Genomic DNA, 7930 nt, shown 5'->3' with positions numbered 1-7930 from the left:
CATGAGTTGTAACTAAAAATAAGTTAAAGTTAGTTACTAAAAGAGAAACAAAGCTAAAGACAAACTACATTCAACCAAACCTAACAGGATGGAAGCCAAAGGATAGAGAGATGTAATGTTGGATGTGAGACAGGACAATTCCCAGAATTCCTTACAATAACCCCCTAGTAGATGAATGTAAACCTGCTTCACTTAGCTGTGGGTTGAACATCAAGATAGAACGAGCAAAAGAGAAAACTACTAGAAAAACATTATAACTGTATAAGTTGTTCTGGCTCAAAATGCAGGTCTTATAATGCAGACTGGATTCCATTCTGATCCTTTGAGTGACAATAAAAAGCTCTCTATTATATACAGATCTCTTTGTTTACAAGGTGTGAATGTTACACCCTGTCTATACCAGCTCCGTAGCAAAGGCAGCACAACAGCAGCGGCCACAGTCAGTGCCTTAGCTCACAGCCCTATACATGGATCCAGCTGAAATCTGCCCCCTTTTCTCATCTGAAAGGGTGTAAGGATAGAGGGTTTGTAAAGTATCATTTTGGGCAGCATTAATCAAATTGACTTTAATTCACTAGCTATCTTTAATCATTAAAATTAAAGTATATCTGATTCTTTAGATGAACAACAGAGAAATTAGACTGGAATGCTTCCAGGTTAGGCAAACTATCACCAAAGCATCTACCACAAAATCTATCATAAAAGCTGTATTGTAAGGTCCTCAATCCCACTACCACCCACTCAGTATTGATGTGTGAGGAGCAGAGTGAAGACCAGCACTCAACCAGAAGATTCAAGCATCGACCCTGTTGAAGCATCCTCGAATAAAATCTGAATTAAGTCCAGCTCCACTGGTGGCTGACCATGACCTCCCTGCAAAATGGGCCTAAGTGAAACAATAACTTTGCCTCAAGAATCAATAAAACATCATGTATTAGTAGGTCCCCTCATTGCCATTCAGCGTCCTGGCCTTCTTCTGAATGTAATGATGGATAAGAGCCTATCTTTCTCTGTCAATGCGAGTCCATACCTCACCTTAATCCACTGGTCTCATACATCACCGGCTCACATCCATGCATCATACCGCATAACACTGATGGTGCCTTCAGGTTTAAACGGCTGGGAAATGAATGGTTGTGCCTTTGCTGCAGGTGGGGTGAATATACACAGCAACAGTCCATCAAGTAAAGTGGACTCAGAGCTTTCAAAGATGCTGGGAAACTTTAGTGGCAGTGCTGTGTGTCTCATGATTATTCTTTCAATCACCAGCTTAATGTTACCCTCCTTTGACTAAACTTACTCACATTCTATAACACTATCAGATGAACAGATATAAACAAAACAATGATGCAGTTTTATTTAGGGTGTCTTTTTGTTCTTTAAAGTTCAAATTCTTATCTCAACTTTCATTAAAGTTTGCTGTTTTTTGAAACATAAAATATGTCAGTTCACTTGACGGGTCAATCAGCATAAAATGCTCCTCACCATGGCAACAGTTCCCATGTGTGTTACGCTATTGCAAACAGTGCTGAAATGACCCTCATTTCAATATCCATGCATATTCATCTCATCTGGATGACACACAGACAGAGGCTGGGTCAGAGTGGGTGGAGGTGGAGATGAAGAGAGAAGAAGGAGGGATGAAGAAATACAGGTAGTGCACAGACAAAGACTTGTGTAGGAGCAAAAGCCTGTGCACACACACGCACACACACGCACACACAGACTCACGACCCCCCTGCTAGGCCGGAGAGTTGAATTATTCAGCAGAGTTGCTGAAGGCAGTGATGTGTGGACTGTCAATCTCTATTTCTCTCTCTCTCTCTCTCCCTCTCTCTCAAATACACACACACACACACTTACATATTACATTAATCAGTCTGCAATTTACTGTATGACATGTTTAGTTGATCACGACTAAATGTTTTCTAGTTCAATCATGAGTTTCAGTTTCATCTATTTTCATACAGACCAGGTCCAGACATGATACTTAATATCACAGAAAGTTGACTTATGGCTGGGCAGTTATCTATCATATATTTGATTTTAGTTGTCTCCAAATTCAAACAATAATGGGTCTGGTTTAAAAGATAAACAAAAATCAAAACAAGTTGCAGAGATTTATGTGAGGAATTTAGCATTAATTTACCATTTTTGTGGTATATATTGTTAACTTAAAAAGAACAAACAAAAAAAGTGTGTGACAGCAGTGGAACAGAAGTGTTAGAGCTGGACCCATATTAACTTATGGCATAGTTTTCAGCTGACAACAAGAAGTTGTAGTACAGAAATGCTGAACTGTACAACATGTACATGTTTGTATTAAAAGAAATGACTGTAGGCTGATGTACCACTATGTATCTGTCAGGTTATTTTATGGATTATCAAGTCTATTATCACCTAAAGGATAAGACTGGCACTATTGTATATTTTTCTTTTTTTCAACAAATCCCATAAAAAGACCAAACTATCCATACTTTGACTTCCTCAGCCTGTATTTTGGCCCTCAGCCAAGTAAATAGTGTAGTTTTGGGGGCCATTTTCAGCCGAATATCATGACAGATTTGGAGCACGAGTGAGTATTTATGGCACCAGGATGGGATTGAATCAAAATAAACTACTGTGCCTGTGTTCAGGTTAATGAAGGAACCATCTCCCAGTGAAACACTGTGGATCATCAATGTGTTTAAATAGTTTGTGGAACAATATGGCACAGGGGAATAAGCTATATTAGGCTTTGAATACACAGGCACAACTTTTTACGAGGATCAATTCATTGTTGGTTATTGTCTTTTAATTGCATCTGTCAATAATAAGAAAAATATGGAATATCACCAGTCTCATCCTTTAAATGCATCTTTTCCTAATTTGCATCTGAATGAATATCTACTAAACTAGAATAATTGTTTATTTATGTGAATTTAATTTGCCCTCTGCTCGGTTGCTTTCTATACTTCTTTAGTATTTTACACTCCTTGTTTTTCTGTCTGAAATCTACACAGTTTCTCATATATCTGCTCAGTTTCACTTTTCATTTTGTATCAACAAAGAACCACAACCTTTTTGTAAGAGGTGAGAAGCCTTGTGCGCAAAACCGCTGAACCTGTATAAATCACCATCTGTTTGACTAACAGACTGTTTGCCAATGATTTGTTTGGGTGATCTGAACACTTTGTTAGAGTACCTGATTTATACATTGAGATAGAGAGAGAATGACTAGAACAGAGAGAGATCAGGAAGAGAAAAAGCAAGATTATTGAAGCAGAAAATTGGAGTGACGGGAAGAGGATAGAAAAAGAGGACGAGAGGGGAAGGCTAATGAGTGTCTGGCTCTCGTGGTCAGAGACTAAATTTGTGAAATCGATGATCTTACTTTTTCATAAAGTGGTCACAAACATGTCACCTTGCTATCAACCAATCAACTATTTCCTGCAGAACATCATCAGCTGGACCTAATAAACAAACTGGTCTTCACTTTCAAAGGCATACATATGTATTTCTATATAACATGAAACAAAACATGAAACACCAAATACTCTTTAAGTCTTGGAGACAAAACCTAGATTTAGCTTATTTTACTATCTGAAGAGTCAATATTGCTCAGTTTACACTTCTTCTCACAGTAAGCAAAAGAATAAAACAAGGCTTGACCCAGTCAGATCGACTGGGTCAGCCAGTCCATGGCACTACTCCATGACTGACGCAGAGACTATCTCGGAAGGCAGGAATGTTGTACCGCATGTGTCTCCTTTGGGTCAAACAAAGCAATTTTCTCAAAAGACTATAATGAAAATTAACACATAAATCCAATTTAATCAATTTTCACCAAGTCCACTATCGTCAGCCAAGTAATTTTGCGAACCTCTCCAAAATTCATTCTTCACCCTGTGGTGTTAAAAACCCACCCACTATCTGAAAAGACAGCAGGGGAAATGTATAAGATATTAGCTAAAGTGGGTATCTGATTAAGAATTCTTTTTTTACAGGAACACTTGTATGTACTGATAAAACAAGTAATTAATTGAATTCTGAAGCTCAAATGACAGTTTCTTCATCAATGTGGCTGCGAGGGTCAGTGTGATGTAAATTATTAAAGTCCCCCTCCATTCAAAAATATGTTTTTCTTTGTTCTTCACAGTGCAGATTGATGTATGTGAAGAATAGACACCAGAAGGATTTTTTCCCATTCATCTGCTGAAACTGGAAAGTTTCTCTGTGCTCTTTGAAAACACGATTTTAAGGGGCGGGCCTATGAGCATGATTTGTGACATAACAAATAGTTTGGAAGTCAAACCTGGTGCCTTGTGATGTAGAAACTTGAAGCCGCCAGTGCACATAGACTTTAAAGAATGGACTTTACATTGAAGTAGGAGAAATCTTGTGTCCTGAAGAAAAATTTAAGAAAGAAACAAAACTGTATATTCACAATGTTTAATAAAGTAGAAGGAGTAGATGCCTTTTAGGGACTTTAATATGAAAAAATATAATTTTTTTTGTGGTAAAAACACACATTATCGTTCACCTTCACTATTTGTCTTAATACGTGTCTGGAGGGGATCTTTAGGTTATTTGCCCATCTCCGCAGTCCGTACATGCTAAAAAACACATATGAGAATGTCTGTGTATGCGAACAATGAAGTATAAACAGAACATTGTGTGTATCCGCTGTTCATGTCCCTTTCAGTTTATATGCGGCTCTTAGGTGATAATAATTTCTTGTAAAATAAAAATGTATTGGCTGCAACAAAACTAACCTAATAAAAAACGTTAACTATTCCAAAATGAAATGAAAAAATGTGCAGAGAACTTTTTAAAAAATGTTCCTTTGCTGAATTACCAAGACTTATGACAGGTATTTCTGCACAGATACATGAAACACATTTAAATAATACATATATAGAGGTAAAAGTTGTATTATGCAAGCTAAAAACACATTTTCAGTCTATAAAATGGGGCTCCAGAGAAGAAGAGCTCCTATTTCCCACAATTTGTAACTCCTACATTCACTCAGTTTGTCCAAATGAAACTGAAAGATTTTCTCCAACAGTACATAGCAGCAAGAGAGCACATCATGTAGATAAAGTGAGACTCGCTGATGATGGCCGTACCATTTACCCACCCCCAAGCCTATCAGACACTGACTCTCAAAGAAGTGCTCACAGAACTCTCGACTGACATTATACCCAATTTTGTGGCAAAAATTCTGTTTTTTCACAGTTCCAGTCAAACTCAGTCTTAGGTGTAACAGCGTGATGGTGAAAGATATAGAGATATTCTTCTGTATGTGGAGCAAAACATTGCAAAGTGTGCACTGGGTCCCCTTGAAATGGAAATTCATGCGGCTGCCCATGAGGTAATTTGGATGAAAGTGCACATAAACTCAATGCACAACGTAACAGGGGCTCCCTCTGTTCATAAAGAGCCCAAAGAGGTAAATCCAGGTAAAACATCTCTATTGATATCCCTCTTTAAGTCTCTGCCAATCACAAAAGAGGATATCTAGATAAAAAGAAGCTGGAGATATAGAGGGATAATTCAAAAATCTGATATAATTGGGCTGTGGATTCTACAAAATGGGACTCAATATGAAGAAGATTAATATAAAATAGTTTGTACCTGCAGTGAATACTGAAGGGTGACAGAGCTTTGTGACACTACAGACACTGATCAGCAGGGGTCAGTGGAGCGCTGCACTCTGATTAAATATGCAGACTTTCAGTCACACTAAGGTAGAAGGGGAGAGACACAACCACTCCCTCACACACACACAAACACACACACAACCTGTCTGTCAGACACCTCCACAGCGTAATGATGTCACACCGTGGGTACGCTGCTCTGGACCTGACAGCCACCAGCCTTGACGGTGTGCTTTTGTGTCAAACACACACACACACACACACACACACACACACACACACAGGGTCAGATCTTTGATCCTCTCTCACACTCCATCTTTATCTCCCTTCTCTCTGACTCTCAGACAGACGCACAGACATTTTTCACTATCCCACTCACACAGTTTGGTCTCTCGTGGCTCTTAATGGATGCTCTGAGTAAACCACCAATGAACAGGTCAAGATGGTGTGACTGAGCTAAACTAGCAATCCATTAGAGACTCACTGGTCGTCAGTGGAGTGAGCAGTTCAGTGCCACCAGTTTGATTTTAAACTCTCTACTGGACCTTATTTTGTACTATTTGCTCAGCTGCTCACAGGGAGCTGAGGACATCAGAGATGGTCAACATCACAAAAACAAAGACGTTTTCATTTTTGGAGTCTGCATCATCGCTTATACGCTACACAGTCTACACAGAACCAGTTACTGTATATTCCCTTTCTCTTCTTAATCACGCCAGATTAACACATTCAGGCCCTAATCTTAATTGAAATCATCATCACCGTCACCTCTTATAAGTCCTTCACACACACTCAAATATACATCATTGCCATCATCACTCTCACCATTCTCTAGATCCTCTCGCTCTTGTACCCATTACCCTTCTCTCTATGTGTTCAGCTAGCCATGTTTTGTATGTTGGTCTGTGCAGTCCAGGTCACACTGTTGCCCTTGTTTGCTGCCAGGGGCAACAGATGGTGCGTCCACAGGAGCTGGCCTGCCCACGGGGCCTCCATCCCCCCATCATACTACTCACCCCATGACCCACCCTGCTCCACCATGCCACTGCACTTTATTAAGGGCTGGCACTCAAAACTGCATTCACATGTAGATTCAGACATGTATTTTAGCCATCAGGATATTGCTCATATTTCAAGTAAATTACCATAACAGCATAAACAGAAGAATAGCTGCCATCAGCCATTAGAAGCTTTACAGAAACACAGTTCTAAGGTTTTATCATCGTCTTTGCTTTCATTTAAACTGTTTGTACTTTACTGTCAAAATGTTGCTAAATGTCCAATGTATAGAATATGCGATGATAATGGTGCTTTGAGCACATAAAAAGCCTCTCAACTGCAAATTAAAACGTGCTGCATTTTAGAATACAACTACGATTTGCGACCTAGGCTTGGTATTAAAGTACTTCAGTGTATTTTAGTCATCAAAATATTTTACACATTGTTTTACATCTCTGATATGCTTTGATCCTCAGATATATGTTAATAAAGACGAAGGTGCCCCAAAACACACATCTCTATTGTATATTGTGTTCAGACTATTGTTATTTCTAGTTTAGTTTTTTGTATTTCATGTTTTAGTCTTTATACTGAACCCTAATTTACATTCTCTCCTGATAAGGGCTGGGTTTCACATCTTAAAACTTTATTTTTGGTTAAAGAACAAAATGTGTCCTTAATACAGAGTCAAAAACTGTTTTGTACAAATGTCAACCTTGTTTGCTTATCCTAGTGTCATGATTGACTATAGTTTAAATTGTACATTTTAAACAATAGTATTCAGTAAAAGTTATTTTACAGCTGCTTTTAACATTTAAACTTATCTGGCTTCTTTCTGAAGAAGAAGGGATAAGTAAGGTTATCATTTTGGTTTCAGTACCAAAACTTAAGTATCATATCAGTACTGGTGTTGACAAATGATGCCCAGCTCTATTCCTGATCCTACTATTATTTACACTGATTTTTTGTGACTATCCCTCACCAGGACAGCATCACGCAGAGGTGATATACTCACAGCTGCCTTGGCTTTAAAGTACAGTCCCATAATGACCACTCAGCTCCGTCCAATGATCAACTCTGTTTACGACCGCTGCAGCAGCTGTGAACACTCCAGCAAAGATCACCATCCCTTGTCTTGACCACGTCCTGACTATTTTAACTCCCATCCTTAACCTCCATTTAGATAGCTAGATTGCCGGAAATGACAAGAGATTATAGAGCAGATGAGTGCAGACTGTTAAATGTCAAGAGGCAGAGAACAAGAGTGGTGAGAAAGGGGGGGGGGGGGGGGG

This window comes from Morone saxatilis, unplaced genomic scaffold (assembly GCF_004916995.1).
Source record: "Morone saxatilis isolate NCDOM2014 unplaced genomic scaffold, NCSU_SB_2.0 Contig17, whole genome shotgun sequence".
In the NCBI taxonomy this organism is placed as follows: domain Eukaryota; kingdom Metazoa; phylum Chordata; class Actinopteri; family Moronidae; genus Morone; species Morone saxatilis.
This window is presented reverse-complemented; position numbering follows the sequence as displayed.